The sequence below is a fragment of the Triturus cristatus genome, chromosome 6 (assembly GCF_964204655.1).
Source record: "Triturus cristatus chromosome 6, aTriCri1.1, whole genome shotgun sequence".
Classification (NCBI taxonomy): domain Eukaryota; kingdom Metazoa; phylum Chordata; class Amphibia; order Caudata; family Salamandridae; genus Triturus; species Triturus cristatus.
Genome location: NC_140589.1, coordinates 349,430,927 through 349,454,340, shown reverse-complemented (window position 1 = coordinate 349,454,340; position 23,414 = coordinate 349,430,927).

The window sequence follows — 23,414 nt, the reverse complement described above, 5'->3', positions numbered from 1 at the left end:
TCCCCTGTCTGTGCCACTCACTCCAGGCCCGCTGTGCAGGACACCTCTCACTCGATTGCTCCCCGGCCCTCGCACAGGCGCCAGCAGGTCTCCCCCAATCTGGCCTTGTTGCCAGTTCAGACCGCCCTAAAGGGGGACACCTTGTTCCCTCGTGGCTCTGGGGTGATGCGTAGGGAGAGGGGTAGCCAGGCAGCCACGCTCACCTTATGGCTCACCTTATGGCACAAAACAGTTTTCCCGGGAGCTGTGGAAGTCCGTGCTCCGTTGTACAGTCTGGCTAGAAGGCACGCAGTCCACCCTCCAGCGTCAGAACTCCGAAGCACCGCCACTCCTTGCTGCCACCCCAGATCTATGGGGCAGACCGCGAACTCACTTGCGGAGGGAAATACAGGTCACCCCTCCAGCGTTTGTCGGGTTACTCAATCACAGAAGGGCATAACCATTGCATTCGCAGGCTGTGCCCTCAACAGATTTGACTCCCCCACAAATGATGGGCCCACAACGTGAGTGACGATGTCATAGTTGAATCAGACACTATGTGTCTGTGATACACAGCACTGTTTCCCCCCAATTTTCCCTAACGCAACACACAACGCTTGTTTTGAGAACTCAAAATGGACCACATGTACCATAATGCACAGTAGGAGAAAACTAAACTGTGGTTTGATGTTGTGTCAGCCCCCCCGCTGCTCAAAAATGTCATTAAATGGTCTGTTCCCCCTTTTGTTACATGTTTATGATTCTCACCTGCACTGTCATTTAAGGTTTTTCCACAACAGAACAGCAGGATGGCAGTGGATTTGATTAGTGATTGTGGATGGATCAGGATGAATACAAAATGGCTGTCAACAATTTCCTGTGATGTATTTCCTGTCTCCCACTTCCTGTATATAAATTCCTGTATGAAATAATGTGTTCAGGGTCAATTTCGGAGGTTACGGCCAGAAAACGTAATTTCCGATTTCAGACCATAATGCGCATGTGCGGACCCGCCGCTTCGGAACTGGAAACTACGTTTTCGGGCCGGAATCTCCGAAAATGAACCGGAACACATTATTCCATACAGGAAATGATATACAGGAAGTGGGAGACAGGAAATACATCACAGGAAGTTGTTGGCAGCCATTTTGTGTTCATTCTGAGTCATCCTCTATCACAGATCAGATCCTCTGCCATCCTGCTGCTTTTCTTAAACTGATTTGCCCCAAAATGGCTGAGGGTTATGAGGAGAAAGCACCCCCTTTCACTGAAAGGGAATTAGACATCTTGGCTGAGGGGGTGCTTTCCAAATATCCTCAGCTATATGGGGACCCTGAATAGCAGCTGAGCAATGCAGCCCGGGCCAGGCTATGGGCCAACATCGGTGAGCGCTGCAGTGCAGTGGGTGTCCACACCAGGAGTGCTAGGGCATGCCGCAAGCGCTGGGAGGACCTAAAACGCTGGGCCCGGCACAAGGCTGAGGAGTTGGTGGGCCAGTCTTCCCAGCACCATGTGCTTCATCCTCGCCTCTCCCCACTGTACAGGAGGGTCCTGCGAGCAGCTTGGCCGACCTTCCATGCTCAGCTGGTGGAGCATGAGCAGCAGAGACCTGATAAGTGCATTATATGCAATATGTATCTGGGAGTATGATGTGAGTGAAGACAGTGCTGTACCATTGTGTGTCCCATGCCTTCATTCACCTATTCTGTGTCCAGGCAGCAGTCATCATGAATAAAAAAGGCATACTGTGACACATGGACTGTACAGGGCAGAGTGCATTTTGGGAGTTGTAGTTTCTTCATGACAACTAGGGAATTGAGCCACACTTTTGCATTTGTATTGCAATTTGCACTGCCAGCACCACTAACAGTGAACCAAGGGAATCATAACTGATGTGTGCATTAGATGAGCAATGGTACAGACACTGTCCAGTGTGTGTATGGCAGGCCAAAGGTTATTGGATGCTCTGACTTGCATTGCATTTGTATAGTTTGGGTTCTAATTGAGACAGATCATCATGTGCCATGGAGTCAAGACAGACTTTGAGATCCTTGTTTCACTCTTAAGTGTTTCTAAATTTGCCAAGTATGTCCACTGACACACGTCCTACCCTCAGTGGCTTGTATGCCATTTCACATGTACAGGTAGCTGTCACAAGGACCCACTACTGGTCACCGGTGCACTACACTACCTTATCAGTCACCAAAGCCGATATGTGGCACTGGATTGTCAGCTTTTGTGAGGGGACATCAAAAGGCTAGACTCACAACGTAGCAAAATAAATAGCCCAGACCCTATGTGGATGTGTGACCCACATTCGGCATTTGTCTTGTCCTATACAATGCTACACAACAGATGACATTTGTCCAGACGTAAAAGAGCTGCGACTCCATATCACAGGCCAATTTCAATGAAATCTGGACTCTCTCTGATCTCCTTTGGTGGACTGGTTTTGGAACCTGCACATGTAGCAGTGACAGGCTACACAGATCACAAGAATGCCAAAGTTGAGGGTTGGCTAATACAGTTGTGTAAGCCACAAACATTCCCATTAGATGTCCATGTCAGACTAAATTAAGGAGATGACCGTGAACATACACGCAATGTAAGCTCATGAACACTGACAACTGTATAATGTGATCAGAGGAAAACAAAGTCTGACCTTGGCTCATCTATGTATGTGTCTCGTCCTGAAGTATACAACCACTACATCATGATTTTGCTTACATTTCAGTGGGCACAGCTGGCCAAATGGTAGAACAGCAGGACCAGGTTCGGAGGGGGAGAACATCAGTGAGCCGGCAGCTATGACCTCTTTCTATCAGTGAGGAAGAAAAGGATGAGGAAGGACCCTCAACATCTGGAGGCAAGGGGATTGCGCCCACCCAGACTGACCAGGAACACAACTCTGGTGCTACGGGCTGGGTGGAGGCTGTGGACATTGAAGTGGGGGGAAAACCCAACACCTCTGGCTAGGGAGCGGTGGAGAGCTACTCCACCCCAGACCATTCACCTGTGGGATCTGTTGAGGTGTCCCCGGGGCAGGCCAATACCCAACCTGGGTCTGCCATCAGCCCCTCTCTACCTCCAGAGGCCCCCATTCCATTGGAGACTCCAGCTGCATCCCCTGCAACCAGTCCCCCTCATCGTAGCTGCCAGCTCGACCACAACATTGGCTCTGGACCTGAGGCACCACATCCCTCCTGTTCCACCCAGGCCCCTCCCTGTGTTGTTCCTCCTGTGGCTGTCCCAGAGGACTTGAGGTGGGTATGTGAGGGTCAGGCAGACCTGTCCGCTCGCATCATGCTGCAGTTGTGTCTAGAGATACGCATGATGCGAGGGGAGATTGTCCGAGCTCTGGCCAACCTCACTACCAGCGTCAATTCCATGGCCACAGCCATGTCGTCTGTTGTTTCCCAACTTTCTTCCCATACCACCATCAATGTCTCCCCCTGTCCGTTGGCCCACACTGTTTCCCCCCGTACTCCTCGTGTATCCCGACCCTGTGTGGTGCCTGTTCCTGCACCGGCTAGCCATGTGTCTGCATCAGACCCGGAGGATCTGGACATTGTGGTATTAGAGGATGACCAGAAGGGCACTTGACTTTTTGACAGAATTATCTTTGTGGACAATTATTTACTTTTCCCCTTGGAAATAGACTGGTTTCCCTGACGCTCCCTGACGTGTTATATTTTTTTTTGCACCACGCCAATCCAAGTTCCCTTCTCCACCTGCATTAAGATCATCATTTGTTTTCCTTTCTCCCTTCCAAACGGATGGTTGTTCTTCAAATCATTTATAAATATCTTTAAGAATCCTACTTACTTGAACTTGTTTGACTTCAGTGTGAATGGCTGGTACAGAAAATGGACACGTATTTGGTGAGTCATCTGCTATGCACATTATGGCTTGTTGCAATGATGGGTTACACTTGTAACTGTGTCACACACACACATACCTCCTCACATCTCTAGGCCACCTACATTGGTATACAGGACATGATACACAACAGAATCTTGTCTTTGGAAGATCTTTACTTTTTCTTTACACATATTCACAGTGGTCAATTTGTTTTTGTGATGTCAATGACGATCGTGCTTGCAACATCGCAATTTCGAAGGTGATGATCGCTGTGAGGGATCAGGTCTGGCTTTGTGCCTACGTGTAGGTGGGTGTTGTCCATGTGCCTGTACAGGATGACGTACATGTGCAGGGGCAGATGGTGTATGTACAGTTGGTGTTTGTGTCTGGACAAGGGCTGGTTGTGCAGGTGGTGGCATTGCCCATTCAGGAGGTGGTGGTGGTTGTGCAGGTGGTGGGAGTGCCTGTTCAGGGGGTGGTGGTGGTTGTGCAGGTGGTGGGACTGCCTGTTCAGGGGGTGGTGGTGGTTGTGCAGGTAGTGGGAGTGCCTGTTCAAGGGGTGGTGGTGGTTGTGCAGGTGTTGGCAGTGCCTGTTCAGGGGTGGTGGTGGTTATGCAGGTGGTGGCAGTGCCCGTTCAGGGGGTGGTGGTGGTTGTGCAGGTGGTGGGAGTGCCTGTTCAGGGGGTGGTGGTGGTTGTACAGGTGCTGGCCATGCCCATTCAGGGGGTGGTGGTGGTTGTGCAGGTGGTGGCAGTGCCTGTTCAGGGGGTGGTGGTGGTTGTGCAGGTGGTGGGAGTGCCTGTTCAGGGCGCCGGTGTGGATGGGTACCTTTGCTGTGGTCCTGTGCAGTTGGTGGTACAGGTGTGTGGATGTGCTGTCCTGCAGGAAAATATGATGGCTCCCCTCCCTGCGTTGACCGTGAAGGGAGACTTTGGATCACTTTCAGCATGCCCTCCATCATCTTCATGGCCAAGGCATGGTGTCTTGCACTCGCTTCCCTTTGGATGGATATCATGTCTCTAATATTCCTGGCCATGTCCTGCCAAGTTCTATCCATCCTATCCAAAACATAGGTCAGTCTGTCCACCACCTGAGGGAATTGGAGCATGTCCTGCAGGGACTCAGACATGTCTGACAGGGTAGTCCCTATGGCAAGAATGTCCTGCCTCACATCTGTCTGCTGTTGGAAGAAGTCCTGTCCCACTGGTCAACATAGCCAGGTGCAGGCCCTCTCTGCAGGTGTCGGCCATGGATGAGACCAGCAGGACCAACAGCGGGGGGGGTGGCAGGTGGAAGCCTGTGGGCAGGAGAATGGTACCCAGGGGACACCTGCACCACAACAGGGTTGGTACTTCCCCCGAAGGTGGAGAGGATGCCAGGGATACACTGTATAGGGAAGAGCATGTAATGGAACCACCATGTCGGTCCTGGATGTGAGGGCTGTGAGGGAGTGATGTCTGTGTTGGGATGCATGAGAGCTGTGGCTGGTTAGCTCTATGCTGGGGACAGGCAATTGTTTGTTTTGGAGGAGGCTCACAAACGTTGCTGGGCAGAGGATGTGATGCCGTGAAAGATTTTGGCAATGTGGTAGGATTGCTGTCCATGGCATACGAATCGGCATCCCCGGAGTGGATGGACATGCAGTCACCATCATCTTCCAAGTCTTCGTCCTCAGGTACTTCCTCCTCCTCTTGCGCATGACTTGCTGCTGACATAACTGCCTGAAGTAGCAATGGATTTTCCCCACTGATTGCCAGTCGCCCAACACTGGTTGAAGGTGCGTCATCCTCATCATCATCATCCCCTGGAACACAGAGGTTGCAACCGTATTAGTAATGGACATGGTATTACATGTGGTGCAACACAAGGGTTGGGTTAACTGTACTTTGCATTAACAGATGACGATCATGTGACCTGGTTAGGGTACCACCACAAATAACAGCTCACACCATAGCACTGAGGTGTTAAACGGAGATGTACATTATACAAGCAAACTCACCAGCCACAACTTTCTGTCCCTTCGCGATCCCCCCTGATGTCAACGGCTGAACCTGGCTCCTCATAGATTTCATTGACATGGCTGTCCCTGATCCAGCAGCTGTAGAGGGACGTGACAACATTCTCAATGATCTGCATTACTAATTCACAAACAGGCACATGTAACACTCATAATATGTATGTCACTTTGTAGACAACTGCTGATTCTATACAGAAGGGGATCTTGATCTTTGGCATGGCTTAGTAATCTAAGCTAGTGCCACAATTAAATGATGGACAGCTGCGAGAGGGTTTCACTGCTGCAGCCAGGATGTCATGCATTCCCTGGGATGGTGTACGCTGCACTGGTGTCATACTGTCAGCAGCTGTGATGAGACATACATGTCCATATTTCAGTACAACAGATGGTAGCTATGAGCTAACATGTCATTCTCAATGACCATTGACTGGTTAATCCAGGACAATATGCGGCATGTTCACCTCATGTACTTTACATGTGGGCCCCTGCTCACATGCAGCAGTTGCCAGCTGTTACCTCCACACAGCACTGACATCAATAAGATGACACATCAACAGACAAACTTGTATGAGACGGTTACTGATATTTCAAGGAAGGGAATAAATGACCATGATTCCTCCGCATTACACTGATTACACCTTCACCATTAAGACTAACAGGTTTCATGAGTGTAATGTTGTCTATTGACAAGTCAAAAGGAGTTCATGTGTGAGATGTGCAATAGTCAGGTACATAGTGTGGCTCATTTGTGCTTCCCTACCCATGAAGTCACAAAGCTCATTTTTGAATGAGAGAAAACACATTTCTTATGTCCATCCTTTGAGTGTCCTCTGTTTGCATACTCTATTTCCAACATCATGGTAGTACTTAGCCGACAACAGATGGTGCCTTGTACAGCAGACATCCTAGCCTCATATGTCAACCACTCACCTCTATATGTGAATACAGTAGAAGAGGAGGCAAGCAGAATGGCTATTATCCCACATTGTGGCTAAGTTGAGAAGCTTTGATGCTTTCCGCCTGCACTGGATTAGCGTGTTGCTTTTTAGCCAAGTGATTTGAAAATGTAACTGCATGAAGATTCACCTTAGCAGCCCATACACCCATCTCAAAGGAACATAACTGGCATCAGGGTGAGCCTCATCCATACCGATTTCAATATGATTTTACCATTGATATTTTGCTAGGGAGTTTTCATATCATAGAATTGCAAGCCAGTTGTGTTTTGGACACTTCATATGACACATTGTACTATTTTATGTCCATTCTGCACTCACTTGGCATACATTAAGGTGCCGATTCCGATCCTGGAAACATTTTCCCCGTACGACTCGTATCCGGTCTTTTTACCGTACGAATCGTACAAGTAGCGTACAAACGGGCAAGTACGATTCGCATGGGAAAAAGTCCATACGAATCGCAGTGGGAAAATTTCCCCACACGTCCTCGGGTCGGAAAAAGTGTCCGACACATCCCCGGACGATTTTACGTACAAATGTGAAAAGTGAAGTCCGAGCGCGCAAGTACGATCCGTCCCGTGCGTCCGATGTTATAACCGTATGGAAAATGCACCGTACGGACCGAACTCCCATAGCAACCATGGAGACATGTGCCCGCATACGCGCCGAACCCCCCCCAGCCCCCGTGAGTACGCGCCGATCCCCCCCATCCCCCATGAGTATGCGCCGAACTCCCCCAACCCCCGTGAGTACGCGCCGAACCCCCCCAGCCCCCGTGAGTACGCGCCGAACCCCCCGTGTATGTACACCAGTGTACGTGCGGACCGTACCCCCACCTGTGTATGTACACCAGTGTACGTACGCACCGTACCCCCACCCGTGTATGTACACCAGTGTACGTACGCACCGTACACGTACGCACCATACCCCCACCCGTGTATGTACACCAGTGTACGTGCGGACCGTACCCCCACCCGTGTATGTACACCAGTGTACGTACGCACCGTACCCCCACCCGTGTATGTACGGCGCGAACCCCCAGAGCGTACACCAGGGTACACGGGTGGGGGTACGGTGCGTAGGTACACTGGTGTACATACACGGGTGGGGGTTCGGCGCGTACTCACGGGGGCTGGGGGGGGTTCGGCGCGTACTTACGGGGGCTGGGGGGGTACGGCGCGTACTCACGGGGGCTGGGGGGGGTTTGGCACGTACTCACGGGGGCTGGGGGGGTTTCGGCGTGTACTCACGGGGGCCCGGGGGGGTTCAGCGCGTACTCACGGGGGCTGGGGGGGGTTCGGTGTGTACTCACGGGGGCTGGAGGGGGTTCGGCATGTACTCACGGGGGCTGGGGGGGTTCGGCGCGTACTCACGGGGCTGGGGGGGTTCGGCGCATACTCACGGGGGCTGGGGGGGTTCGGCGCGTACTCACGGGGGCTGGAGGGGGTTCGGCACGTACTCACGGGGGCTGGGGGGGTTCGGCGCGTACTCACGGGGCTGGGGGGGGTTCGGCGCATACTCACGGGGGCTGGGGGGGTTCGGCGCGTACTCACGGGGCTGGGGGGGGTTCGGCGCATACTCACGGGGGCTGGGGGGGTTCGGCGCGTACTCACGGGGGCTGGGGGGGGTTCGGCGTGTACTCACGGGGGCAGGGGGGGTACGGCACGTACCGGGCCCCCTAATCTGGTCGTTTCGCGGCGTACTTCGCTTTCCCGGCACTTTTTGGGTGCCGTAAAAATATTGCCGTCCGGACTGCTGTGGGTGCGAATCGTACTTCCTGGTTCGTGAAACGCAGGCTGCATGCGTCCCGACGTCACGTCGGCGTTTTCCCGGATCACATTTGTATGGATATTTTTGTCGGTCGGTGTTTTTTACAGTTCGTATGGAAATGGTGTTTCCGTGCGAATCGTACTTGCGTGTTTGGAATGTTTTTTTCCCGGGTACGAGTCGGACGGAGAAAACACTCCGACCGACGGTTCGTACCCGGTTTTTCCAGGATCGGAATCGGCACCTTTGTGTCATCCTTTCATTAGCCACCAAGGTCTGATCTGGTATGTGGTTAAATGCCATATGTGAGCAAATTGTGATGAATGACAACAGTATTGTACAACATACAGTGGAGATTAAAGGCACATTTCATGAGCAATCAGGTACATTATTCTTGGGTTTACTTACCATGGCCCAGCACCGGCCCAGTGTGTGGTCCCTGACCAGATGTCACAGCCAACCTTGTAGCAGAAGTCAGTGTGAGTCTTTGATTCTGGGAGGACCTCATTGTACCTACAATGAGAAGTGTGTTTACAACTTTATATTTCTGCTGCCACATGTGATGCACTCAATTTCAGGCCCAAAGGATAAGCACAAGCAGTTGTGGGCACCACGGTTGCAGAAGTGTGTAGCACTTAATATCATGAGTGATCCCACATATTTTTCTTTTTTTTTTGCAGAGTTTTATAGAGCGCGAACTTGACCCGAATCCAATGAGGTATCAGAGCGCTTTACATAGCACCAGTTATTTTACATGAGGACACACATTCATTTTTGTTAGGCACGGGGAGATTACGTGATTTGCCCAGAATCACAGGATGTTTAGCGTCATTACCGAGACTCGAACCCAGTTCCCCCAGGTCCGAGGTTGAGCACCCTAGCCGTTAGGCCCACTCCGTAGAAGCCACGTCTATTAAAATGATATGACTACGAATCCTGAAGTAAGGTCCACTATCGTGTTTGATGATGGCCAACAAACAAGCCGTTCAATGAAAAAAGTACATGACCAGCTGGGTGGACTGGGCGATTTCATGTATAGTGAAAACATTCTAAGTTGGACAGTGGATGCATTGTAAATACTACTGACAATAGTATCTCAATTCTTGTTCATCATTTTCATATTTGCTAACATTGGATTTCTTGATTAGGTCTACAGAAAGTATTACAACATAGTGGGGACCCCCTTTTGACTTGTTGTGGCACTCGATTCCAGTATTGAGTTCCCAGGTCTGGGACTGTTGGTGAAATACATGTTCTGTTCCCCAATTACAAAGGTATGATGAGCCAAGACATATTATATTTTGTCTTTCGCTATTCACAAATGTCATTTGCTAAAGGTGAATGTCCATTGACAACTCCAATAGTTATTAAGCTAGTTTTTCATCTCTGGTTACCTTACATATTCGGGCACTGTATGTCCCTCTGTTGTCTCCTGACAATGTATGCATTTTGACCATCTCCTTACCAGTTTTACTTACCAGTTAGTGAGGGTGGTATGCCTTGCTCTGGATGATGTTGTTTCCTTCTAGAAGATGCAGGGTCCTCTGCTACTGCGGCTGTCTGTGCTCTGGCTGAATGGATCAATAGGTGAGAAGAGAGAAAAGTAACCAAATGGGATATGTACATGTGGAACTTGTCAGGCATTTCCCCATATCTTCTGCATGATAACAGTGTTGTGAAGTACTGCCGCAGATGGGGCAGGTAGGAGCAGTGGGGCGTTGGGGATGTAATGACGTGGCAGGGTGGGAAAAGAACAAAGGAATATGTGAATGACATAATTTGATCTGAGGATTCTCTCACATTCTGCTTTGTGATTTTGGCTGGCACAGGGTGAGTTACTTTTTGGATAATTTGGAGCAGATATACAAGCCCCTTGTGACACATTTATGCTGCCGTTGCATCACTTCTGTGACGCAGCGGCGGCGTAAACCATGCGCCACGTCGCGACTTATTTACGTGACGCATCTAGGGAGATGAGTCCCGTTGTAAAGCCCCACGCAACATTAAACCTGCGTCAGGTTTAATGTAAGCAGGGTGGGCGTTCTGTCGGGAAAAGCCTCATAAAAGTGACGCAGTGAAATCTACAAGATTTCACTGAGTCAATTTTCAGAGGTCACTGCGACGAAACCTTATGCCTGCTTGTAGCAGACGTAAGGAGTGGCGCAGCACGTTACGGATAGGCGGTCCCTGAACATTGTTGTAGTTGAATTGCACTTGCAACACGACTCCAGCAAAGCGCCTCCCTTACGCCATCAGATGCGACACACATCTGTCTATCCCTGCGCCACGGTGCCCCGCATTGTAAATGCAACACATCTGTGGTGGCGCAAGGGTAGAATTGTGTGTCGCATCGGTCCTGGCGCATCCCTGCTAATATGCAGGGCTGCTCCAGTCCTTGTAAATCTGACCCCTTGTATTTTCCCCAATTCATTTGTCAGTTGATTTTTATGTGCTCCGCAACCCCTACCCTCTTACGTTTTTGACTGACTCAGCCGCATCTGGATAAGTGTAAAGGGCACTTTGTCAATTGCTACTTAGGAGGGTTAGGTTAATACGGCAGCAGTACTGGGCCCATGTTTTCAATAGTGGGAGAGGAATTTGCCATTTCTATTACAAAGGATTCTGGGACTTGTGATGCAACATACAGAGGGTAAAACATGAGTCACTGACTGACTATATTTTTATGTACACTTTGGACAACTTCCTTACTCACAATGGCAGTGCAACACAGACAATCTTTTCATATACCTTTTCTTGTCATCCCATTTACCTGGTGCCACATTGCGGACATCACTCACAGGCAGCCCATGGAGCATGTGGGGGTTGATTGTGGTGAGGATATCCTCCAATAGTGGGGTGAGACGGAGGCGGGCCCCAGAGTGTGGGGCAGGGAGAATCCTGTTCAATTCGATCCTGGAATACTTCTCCTTCACCCTCTTCTTTTCATCCTGCCACTTCTTGATGCCCTGGACTGTGCGCCTCTCCTCTCCCAATGCTGTGACAGCAGTGGCTAATTGCTGACATAGAGCTGCCTTCTGTGTGCCACTGGTGCAGTAAGGTGGGAGACCATATAGGCGTTTGTTGTGCCTCACTATGAACTTCACAAGCATGGTGGTCTCCTCAGTAGTAAAGTTCTTCTTCCTCCTCATTTGTTCCATTTTCCTCTGGCGATGTACAGCGATTGAAAACATGAACTCTCTGTGACCAAACCTGTTCCTTCAATGTGTGCTGCTTTTATATGTTTTGTGGTGCTGGTCTTGCAGTTAGTGTTAATTGACTTCAGCTGGAGCGTGGTGGGGGATGGTTGGCACTTGAAACGATCATCAGGCTAAAATGGAGGTATTCCGGCACAAAATCGGGAATTCCGAGCCGTAATCGGATATTCCAGCCCGTAATCGGAGATTCTGTCCTGGGAGCAGAGATCCCGGCACAAATTCGGGAATTCCGAGCCGTAATCGAATATTCCAGCCCGTAATCGGAGATTCCGGCCCGGGAGCAGAGATCCTGGCCCAAAAGCGGAATTCCGGCCCGAGTGCGGACATACAGTTAGTAGTCGTAAATCCATTCTGTGAATACCAAAATTAGTAAGTGTATTCTGTGAATACTGAAAGTAGTAAGTGTATTCTGTGAATACCAAAAGTAGTAAGTGTGTTCTGTGAATACCAAAATGGTAGTAAGTTTAGGATTTTGTCTTAAGTTAGTTCTGTGATTCGGACCCGCTGTGTTGCTCCGAGCATGGACCTGCATCACTGTGCACAGGTGTGTGCACACACACGTAGTTCAACGCACATGCATCCTGAGTCCTGACGAAGGCAGACATGTCCTCTGTTGTGGTGGGATATGTGAGCATTCCCCACGATGCAACAAGGTGTTGGGACCTGTTCTGTGGGTGACAATCCGATGTGGCTGCAGGAATGTAGTTACTCGTCCATGAATGCCCGCGCAGCTTCATGTGCAATGTGTTCCAACAGTATGTTGTTGTCATGTTCAAGGAACACCAGGGTGAGCCAATCCATTAAATGCTCCGGGCAGGTGTGCTCAGCCCATGCTGTTTCACCAATCCGCAACACAGCCCAATAGGGGAGTGCCTCGATGTGGTCACTGCACACGAGGAATTGTGCAATCTCCCATGCACAACTGCCAACACATACGCAGAATGTCAAGGTATCCCATGCACGGCTGTCTCGGTTACACCCCAGTTTGTGATCCAACAGGGGGTGCACACACAAATCATAGTCCAATTCATCTACGGTTGTGTTGGATAGGGAGACATCGATGTGACACTCGAATGTGCATGTTCGGCAGTGGAACTAGGGCTGGACGCAGGTGACATGGGCAAGGCGGAAGCTCAGCTGGTAACTGATTCGCAGCACTGCCAGTGGCAGTGCGCCTAGTAAATGAGGCATACGTGCACTGTACTGTTTCATGTGACGGGGATTGAGCATGTGCACGGGATGGCCTGCCATTGCGTTGGTGTGTCTTGCGGAACCGGCACTCTTCTGAACTGCGGCAGTTGTGTGGAGGATATGCCACAGCTCTGAGCAATGATTCGAATGTGTGTGCAACGTTGGGGAGAATGGGTTGCTGTTTCCGTGAGTGTCAAGGGCATCCCATACGGGGGTACCTCAGGAAGGGGCTTCTGTGTGTGGGGTGTGGATAAGTTGGATAGTTCATTTGCGCAATGCGTGGTGTGGGAGTCGTCCCCATCTGCCATGGCATCTCTCTCAGGGTGTTCCAGCCACGTTCAGGACCAAGGTCAGAGGTGCAGGTGTCCTCCCGCCTTCTGCGTTGGAACAAAGAAGCTTTCATCCCTAATGTTTGTCTGACTACTACTTGCGTTTTCGAAATGTGATGTGGCTTTGGCGCTGAGATTGAGTCAAGGCCTTAGCCTCATGGTGTACCGATGGCGATACACACACACACAAGTTGGCATGTGGAGCCAGGTGCCCGAGAGGCCTGCCGCTGCTTGTGCAATCTCACTCCGTCTCTCTTCCTCACTCTATCCCTTCCTCTCTCCTTCTCTTTCCTTTGTTGGGCGCATGGCACACCTTCTTCTCTTGGGTTTTGTCTTCCAGGCTGTGTCCTACAGATTGTCCAGTGAGGACCCACTAGGATTCATCCAAATGGTTGTTTTGGCTTTTGTTTGAATGGTGTTTATGTTAGCGATTGCATTGAGGTATGACTGATTCTCCATTGTCTGGCCATGCATGTATGTTGATTTTCCTGCTTGTGCAACATCAGGCAAATTATTTTGTTTTGGGATTCGTAGTGTTGGGGTGCAGTTTCTTTGTCCGGGGTTGGGAGGGGCCCAGGGTGGAGGTCCAGGGGGGGTTGCGAGCCTGGGTGTGGTGTCGGTGGGTGTTGTGGCCCTCTTGGGTGTCCGTGCTGCATGGGCAGTAGCTCAGGGATATCTGTTGTTCTTCATGTGTGGCTATGGGTTCTGCTCCCTTGTCTGGTGCCGGTTGTGGTTCGACTTTGCACCAGGTCAGAGCAGGTGTTAATTTCCTGGTGCTAACGCGCCTTGTTGCATGTTTTGTGTTCTTATCGCAGATCTGGCTGGTCGTTGAGAATGTTGCGGAGTGATGTTGTCGCTGCTTTTTGCTCAGGAACGCTTACTCTGCATCTTATTAGCGATAGTTGCCGGGGTCATCCGTGGCAATGTTTGTTACGGATGCTAAGGCCGGAAAAGTGGTGCTGTCGGCTGTTTGCACCTGCTTGTGAATGGGGCGGTAAATTTATCACGACTTTGGCTGCGATAAAGTGCCAATAATTTGGCGATAGCTCCTTGAGAATATGGCCCATTATCTGATATAACCTGGTATGAACATTATGGGACACATTAGCATGAATAGAGAGTTCTCTTTGCAGGTGTATAATGTTAGAACAGAACGATACTTTGCTATGCAAGAGCAACAATAGAAAAGATAGTGTTAAGGGACAGAAAAGGAAAAAGAAACAAAAACACATAACATTTGTGCTGTTTTTCCAACAAATTATCCAAAGGCATAGCTGGAGGAGGGCCTTTTTCTCATGACAATCTTCTTCCCCCTCTTGTTTTATTTACATTGTTTACAATACTTGACGTGACGCTGGACTTACTGAATATCGGTAAGGTGAAACCAGGGTTTCCTGCCATCTACCTTGAGGGCATTGAGAGTCATCACTGTCACCATGTGGGGTCTATTGAACCGAGGTTATTTCCATTTCTGTACAAAATTGCAAGAAAAAACAAGAGTCTTCTACGTGTTCAACTAGGAGGTCGACCTCGGTGGTGGTGCGCTTCTCCTTCCCTTTGGTTACCTGTTAGAAATAAACTTTGCAACCTTGATTAATTCATAAAGGTAAACATGCATTTCAACATTGAGGATTTCCGCTGAGCTTTCTCCCTCAATGTTACATCTAGTGACAGGTACTTGCACATTATTGGGTCTCCCTGTCACTATCTGATGATATGTCAGATGATAGTGAGAACTAGGTGTGTTCCTAAGAGAAAAGAGTGCCATCGGTAGGCAATAGAATCCCTTTTTGTGCAATGTAGTGTATACCTTGCTGATCTTACTCTTCAGTAGGCCATTTTGGTGCTCAACGATGCCATTACTTTGGGGATGATAATCAGAGCATAGTTTATGTGTTATACTCAACAGAAGAAGACTGTGAAGATTGCAGTTACAGAGTGTGTGCCGTTGTCAAATGTTATCCCTTCTGGAATTCCCTAGCGTGGAATCACCTCACGAATCAGAAATGTAAAAGCTGACTTAGCATCACAATGGATGCATGGTCCTGCTTCAATCCATTGAGAAAAAGAACAAGCTACAACTATGAGATACCGATAGTTATTGCACCTATTTAGCATATGTACAAAGTCAGTATGGAGGGCTTTAAAAGGGCCTTGTGGTCGTGGAACAATAGACTGCATCCATTTCAACGTAGGATTGGACTAGAAATGTAGGTAGTCAATACAGTTATGAAGGTACATGTAAGGATATCTCGCAAATTGGAAACAAACCAGTCTTGTTGTATTTGCATACACAAGTGATGTCTTGAAATATGAGCTGGTAAATCAAACTAATCAAGAGCTATCATAAGTAAAGCCTGTGGCATCACTGGTTTACCAGCAGAAAGTTGCCTATATATTAGGTAATTAGGTCATTCCCTGACTGGGAGCATCCTCTTTCCTCCCATAACTGTTTCTCATGCGGTAGAGCAGCTTCCTGCAATTCTCACAGAAGTTAATGTGCTGTCTCAGCATAATGATGTGTGACATTATCAGTGGTAGAGTTAGATTCAGGCTCAGGCGGTGAGGCTGTCTGAGCCACCAAAACAGGGACATGTTGTGAACCTGATGGCACAGGTGGGGGTGTGCACCTAGCGACATCTTTAACTGTCTAATCTGTTAGTGCATTACCCTGAGATACAAAATCTGGTTTGTTTGGATGTGCTGCAAAATTCACAACTGACACTGCCTGTGATAATGCAAGTGCTTGTATTAGAGCCTCTAGGAGGTTCCTATGCATAACAGGTCTTCCGTCTGACTTGAGGAAGCCTCTTATACTCCATCTCCTAATACTGGAATGTACTGTGGTAGTAACATAAGCTGAATCTGAATAAATCATGATGACTTTCCTAGTTTCCTGCTGAGAAGCCGCTATCAATGCTATCAATTCTGTTACTAGTACAAAATAATGTGCTGGTAGTGGCAACTGCTCTACTATGTGGAGTGCATCTGAAGAATCAAGCTGTTGTGCTCTGACTACTGCTGCACCTGTGGGTATTACTTCTGTATCCTAGTCAATGGTAGAAGAACCATCAACAAAACAGACAATACTACCAGATATAGGATCCCTTGTTGCTTGATTAGATTCATTTCAATCAATCAAGACATTTGCACAGCGCACTACTCACCCGTGAGGGTCTCAAGGTGCTAAGGGGGAGGGGGAGCTGCTACTGCTCGAACAGCCAGGCCTTGAGAAGTCTTCTGAAGGTCAGTAGGTCCTGGGTCTGTTGCAGGTGGATGGGGAGGGTGTTCCATGTCTTGGCAGCGAGGTGGGAGAATGATCTGCCGCCGGTGGTCGTTCGGTAGATATGTGGGACGGTGGCGAGGGCGAGGTCAGCGGAGCAAAGCTGGCGATTAAGGGTGTGGAAGGTGAGTCGTTTGTTGAGGTATGCTGGTCCGGCGTTGTGGAGTGCTTTGTGAGCATGGGTGAGGAGCTTGAAGGTGATTCTCTTGTTGACGGGGAGCCGGTGCAGGTCTCTCAGGTGAGCAGTGATGTGGCTGTGGCTGTGGCGGGGGATGTCGAGGATGAGGTGTGCAGATGCGTTCTGCATGCGTTGGAGTCTTTTCTGGAGTTTGGCCGCGGTTCCCGCGTAGAGGGCATTACCGTAGTCCAGCCTGCTGCTGACGAGGGCCTGGGTGACCGTCCTTCTGGTTCCGGTGGAGATCCATTTGTAGATCTTGCGCAGCATGCAGAGGGTGTTGAAACAGGAGGAGGAGACAGCATTGACCTGCTGGGTCATTGATAGTGATGAGTCCAGGATGAACCCCAGGTTGCATGCGTGGTCGGTGGGTGTCGGTGCAGCACCCAGCACGGCCGGCCACCAGGAGTCGTGCCAGGCAGATGGGGTGGAGCCAAGGATGAGGACCTCCGTCTTGTCTGAGGTCAGTTTCAGGCGCCTGTTCTTCATCTATTCGGCGATGGCCTTCATTCCTTCGTGGAGGTTGGTTTTGGCGGTGGCAGGGTTCTTGGTGAGGGAGAGGATCAGCTGGGTGTCATCGGCATATGAGACGATGTTGAGGTCGTGTGATCGGACGATGTTGGCGAGCGGTGCCATGTAGATATTAAAAAGGGTCGGTCTGAGGGATGATCCTTGGGGTACGCCGCAGGTGATCTTGGTGGCTTCGGATTGGAATGGGGGAGGCGGACTCTCTGGGATCGGCCGGTGAGGAAGGAGGTGATCCAGTCCAGGGCTTTATCACGGATCCCTGCGTTGTGGAGGCGTGTGCGTAGGGTGTGGTGGTAGACGGTGTCGAAGGCAGCCTAGAGGTCCAGGAGGATGAGGGCCACGGTTTCACCTTTGTTCAGCAAGGTCCTAATGTCGTCAGTGGTTGCGATGAGGGCGCTTTCGGTGCTGTGGTTGCTGCGGAATCCGGATTGGGAGGAGTCCAGGGTGTTGTTCTCCTCAAGGAAGTGGGTCAGTTGCCTGTTGACGATCTTCTCGATGACTTTCGCCGGGAATGGGAGCAGGGAGATGGGCTGGAGGTCCTTGAGGTCCTTTGGGTCTACCTTGGGTTTCTTGAGCAGGGCGTTGATCTCTGCGTGTTTCCAGCTCTCTGGGAAGGTGGCGGTCTCGAAGGAGCTGTTGAGGATCTTCCGGAGATGGGGTTCGATGATGGAGCTTGCTTTGTTGAAGATGTGGTGGGGGCAGAGGTCGGATGGCGAGCCGGAGCGGATGGTGTTCATGATTTTGATGATGTCGTCGTCATTGACGTGGTTCCAGGAGAGCAGGAGGCCGGTGTGGCTGGGGGGCTGTGAGTCTGAGGTGTCGGCAGCTGTCAGGGGGTCTGGGTGTTGAAGGTGTCATGGATGTCTGTGATCTTGCGGTGAAAGAAGTTGGCTAGGGAGTCGCAGAGGTCTTGCGACGGCGAGATGTCATTGGAGCTGGAGCTGAGGTTGGCAAGTTCCTTCACGATGTTGTAAAGCTCTTTGCTGTTGTGTGCGTTGTTGTGGATGCGTTCCTTGAAGGAGGTCCTTTTAGCGATTCGTATGAGTTGGTGGTGCTTGCGGCTGGCATTCTTGAGGGCAGCGTGGTTGTCCGGTGTCTGTTCGTTTCATTTGGAATGTACTCATTTGGAATGTACTTTGCACAGTCAAGCGCATCATCCTCAGAGTCCAATATAGGATGGGCAAAGAAGGTTGCAGGATTTAGCAAATGACACTTCACATCCTTCAAAGACGGTAGTGACAGTATCACATCATATCCTGACACTCTCTGTGTAGTTAGAGTAGTCTTAGTCATCTGAATGATAACAAACACTGCATGCTCTGTAAAGAGCGTCAAAGGTACCCCTTGACAATGGGAGTGCTCTTCTGCACTGCAAAGGCTGCAGTTACAAGAGCTTGCTCGCAAGGATAATGTCCTCTCATCACTGAATTCATCTGTCCACTAAATTATACAATGGCTTTTTGTCTTAAAGGATATTTCTGTGTAAGGACAGATGTCATCACTTGACCACTGCAATGACAAAATAAATAAAACTCCTTGGTATAATCAGGAGTTCCCAAAACTGGAGCAATTGTTATCTCAGTCTTTAATTTCTGGAAAAGTCTTCCTCGCCTCTGGTGTCCACATTATCTTGTCATTTTGGTTGTTTAATAGAAGCCAACAAAGGCAGTATGAAAATGCTGTAATCAAAAACCCATTGTCGTACATCCTGAAAGACTACAACTGTTTTCTTGGAATCATCATCAAACAGTTGATCATCCAATATCTCCCTAACCATTGTACCTGGTTCAATGAATATAACCCATGCCCATAAGACGTGATTATGGTAACTGGCTATCTGTGGAAGAGGTGTGGCGCAGCGGCCCGGGTGGCTGACTCCGGAACACAGGCGCTCACGGTTCGATCGTTGGTAGCAAGTTAGTCCAGCACCATGTGACTCTGGGCAATAGCTCGCTTAATCTTCCAGATGGCCCCGAGCGCTTTGACACCCTCGGGTAATTGTTCGCGCTTTACAAATACTGGTATTATTATTATTATTATCAGAGCGCCAAAAGGCGATATTTGCAATATTAACAATAATAGTATCAGGCATCCAAGAATCATGCCCATGTCACTAAAACAGGAATTATTTGGGTAACTGAACCTCCTTTCCCAGTAACTCTGGTGTCTCTGCTGTGATTGATTGTATACACTGCTTTGGTAAATGCCTCCATATCAGCAGGTCACACTCTGATTTGATCTTCAGTGGAGGAATCTAGTGTTACTGCCATAATCCTGGAAGGTGAAACTCCAGGGGTAGAACAAATCATAGTACCATCACACTCAAAATGAATGGTCATATTTAACTTGGCCAAAAGATCTCTCTCTAACATATTAGCTGGGGGAGCTGGAGAAAACTGTAAATAGCCATCAATGTACCTCCCTCCTACTTCCATCTCCACTGGTTTAGTAAATGGAACCCTAGTTACTTCCCCTGATAATTCTTGTGTGTCCATTGATCTATTAGAAATTGAATGGTCTCCCTCTCTAAAATCAAGATGATCCTGTATCTATGAGGAATGCATACCTCTTACTATTGATAGCTACCATCACAGTGGGTTCCTCATCTGAACTGTGCATCACTGGCAATACTGGACATATAGAAATACTCTGTGGGCAGCCAAATTATATATATCCTCCCACAGAATTTGTCTGGAAAAGATTTCCTCTCCTCAGAGTTACACCCTCCACAGTCCACTTTGATGGAGAGTCACCATTGGGGGTGTTTGGTAATTTTGCTGTGGCGACACATGTCTTTCAGGCATTACTGGCTGATTCACATTTTGTAGTGGCATCTGAGGCACATATATGATTTGCAGGTTTGACTGTGGTTGTACTGCTAGGTTACCTGGCTGATTGTAAACTCCTATCCTTCCATTTTGCACATCCCAGCTCTTTGTTCTGCAGTCTCTAATAATAATAATAATAATAATAATATGAAATTTGTAATGCGCTCAGCTTACCCAGGGGCGTCCCGGCGCAACAGACCAGAAGGGGAGACTCAGCTAGTCACTACTGTGGAAACAAGTAGGTCTTAAGAAGTTTCCTAAATGGTAGGATCTTGGGCTCTGAGCGAATCCTGAGGGGCAGAGAGTTCCAAAGAGAAGCCACCTGCACCGAGAAACGCCTACCCCCAGAACGAGCTTTTCTTACTCTGGCTGACTGCAAAAGGTGTTTTTGGTCCGAGCGCAGCAGACGTGGAGGTTTATAGGGACGGGCCATATTCGCAAGGATAGGGGGGCCTTTGCCATGTAGAATTTTGTGGGCAGTACATAGCGCTTTAAATTTCACCCGCTCCTTCACGGGGAGCCAGTGAAGCGCTCTAAGGGCGGGAGCAGCAGACTGCCTTCTGGGAACATCCATAAGGATTCTCGCAGCTGCGTTTTGCACCTGTTGGAGAGTTTTGAAGGTCGCTTCGGGGGCACCGAGAAACAGCGCATTCCCATAATCGAGCCTCGATAGAATTAGGCCACGTATCAACAGCTTCCTTGCTGGATCAGGAAGCAAAGGTAGCACCTTTCGGGCTGATTTCAGTAAGCCAAAGCAAACCCCTGCGGTCTTCCTGGCATGAGTCCTGAAGGACAGATCTTCTTCCAACCATACTCCCAAGGACTTGATCTCCTTCTTGGGGGATGGTGGGTCACCAAGAGACCGGGGCCAACAGGTCGCAATAATGGAGGGACTGGGATTGCCCAGGAGCATCAGCTCAGTTTTACCTCCATTAAGCTTTAAGGCAGAGGTGGACATCCAACGATAAACATTGGCGAGGCAGTCGTGTAAAACCTCAGGTTGTTCCGCCAGCTGAGTGAGGCCGACCACCAGCTGAGTATCATCAGCATAGCTGATGATCTTCACCCCCGAGGGGGCGACCACTCTTTCAAGTGGAGTCGTATATATATTAAATAAAGTAGGGCTCAGCGATGAGCCCTGCGGGACTCCACATTGAAGAGGGATTAGGGCAGATTGCTCTGACCCCTCCCAGACTTGGTAGAAACGGTCAGATAGAAAAGATCCCAACCATTTCAGGGCCGTCCCTGAGACACCTACCTCTGACAGACGTTGGAGGAGCACTTGATGACTCACAGTGTCAAAGGCAGCACTCAAGTCCAGGAGGATCACTGCCACTGACCCTCCTGTATCTAGAGTGCTCCTTGCCTCCTCCACTACTGCCAGCAAGGCAGTGTCTGTTCCATGGCCGGGACGGAAACCAGTCTGGGAGTCTCCTAGCAGGTGGTTAGACTCAAGATGGTGAGAGAGCTGACGGTTAACCAGCTTCTCTGCAATTTTTGAGAAACCAGGCAAAAGTGAAATTGGCCTAAAGTTGGTCAAGTTGGATGAGTCCATTCCTGGCTTTTTCAATAAGGCCTTCACCACTGCCTTTTTCCATCTCTGGGGCACTATGCCCTGCGTAAGTGAAAGGTTCAAGAGGTCAGTCAGAGGAGTTGACAAGGTGTTAGCCACGAGTTTAAGATGTTTTATGGGGACTGGGTCACTCGGGGAGCCACTCTTCATCTCTAACAGGACTTTTATGACCTCCTCTTCCAAAAAGGGGCCAAAAGATGCTAGCTCAATCAGGCAACTTGTAGGACTAGCAACCGATTCATCGCTTTGAGGGATAGTAGGTAAGGAGGATAATATTTTCTCTATTTTAGAGTGGAAGAAGCTGGCCAGTTCCTCACATTTTTCTTTGGGATTATCATGCAACACTGGAGGGACCGGGGCTTTCAGAAGTTCCTTAAAGATTTTAAACGATTCTCCTGAAGAATTACTTGCTCTCTCGATCCGGTCGCTAAAGAAAGTCTTTTTAGCGTCCTTCAGTGCGCTTTTATATTTCCTTAGTTCCCTTTTATAATTGGCCCGGCTATCTTCCGTCCGCTCTCTCCTCCAGGCACGTTCAAGCCTTTTACAAGAGGTTCTGATGCACCCCAGTTCGGGGGTATACCAGGGGGCAGAGCCAATTCTTCTCTCCCTGACAAGCCTTCTTTTATTTGGGATCAGTAAGTCCAGAGAGTTGGTAAGCCATTTGCCCAAGAGCTGGTCAGCAGTGTTGGGGTCATCTGTGAGGTGAGGACAGGTTCTAGATAGCTCTTCCGCCCAACTGTCCACCGGGAGCTTCGACCAAAGTCGTTCCACAGTATGTTGTCTAGGAGCGGGGTCTCTGCGGTTCCCCAGCAGCCAGCTAAACGGAACAAGATGGTGATCAGTCCAGGGGAGAGCCAACATCTGAAGAGCCTGCAAGTTCACAGAGTTAGCAAAAACTGCATCAAGCTGATGGCCTCTGTTATGGGTAACTCCCATATTAACAAGATGAAGGTCCAGTGCACCAAGCGAGCTTACAAGCTCCCTTGCCACTACATCATTGGGGTCGTCAAAATGAAAATTGAAGTCCCCAAGGGTGACAAAGTAGGACGAGGCAGCAGCCAATGGGATGATAGCCTCCATGAAGGAGTCCACGAAATTCCCTAGAGTAGCGGGAGGCCGATACACAAGGAGGCCAGAGATAGAGACAGTTGAAGAGATGCAAAGGGTAAACTGACAACTTTCAGCGTTGTTAATGCCACAGTCGACTGCTTTGCATACAAATGTGTCTCTGTAAACAATGGCCACTCCACCCCCTCTCCCATCCGGCCTATCAAGATGGAACATAAGATACCCCGAAGGAAGAGCGTTGACGATGTCAGGGTCGGAACCTGTAGTCAGCCACGTTTCCGTCAGAAATAAAACATCCAGACTATGGTCCAGAAGGAGGGAATGAACTTCGGTAGTATGACAAGGCAATGATCTACAGTTGAGCAGTGCCATAGTAAGAGAGTTAGGGTGCTTGCAAGTATTGTACGGACGACAGTCAAGACAATGGTTAAAAACGGAGCCCTCAGCCCAATAATAGCAGCAGCTGGAGTGTCTAGGCGTGCGTAAAGCAAGCAGTGTGTCCCGTGAGTACCTGTAACAGGGGATCTGAGGGCAAGAGGTGTTTAACAGAGTGGTGTGCCCTGGGCCCGTCTGGGCCCGGACGGGCACAGACGGGCTTGACTCTGGCGAAACTCCGGCGATAGTCCGGCGATGACGCTGCG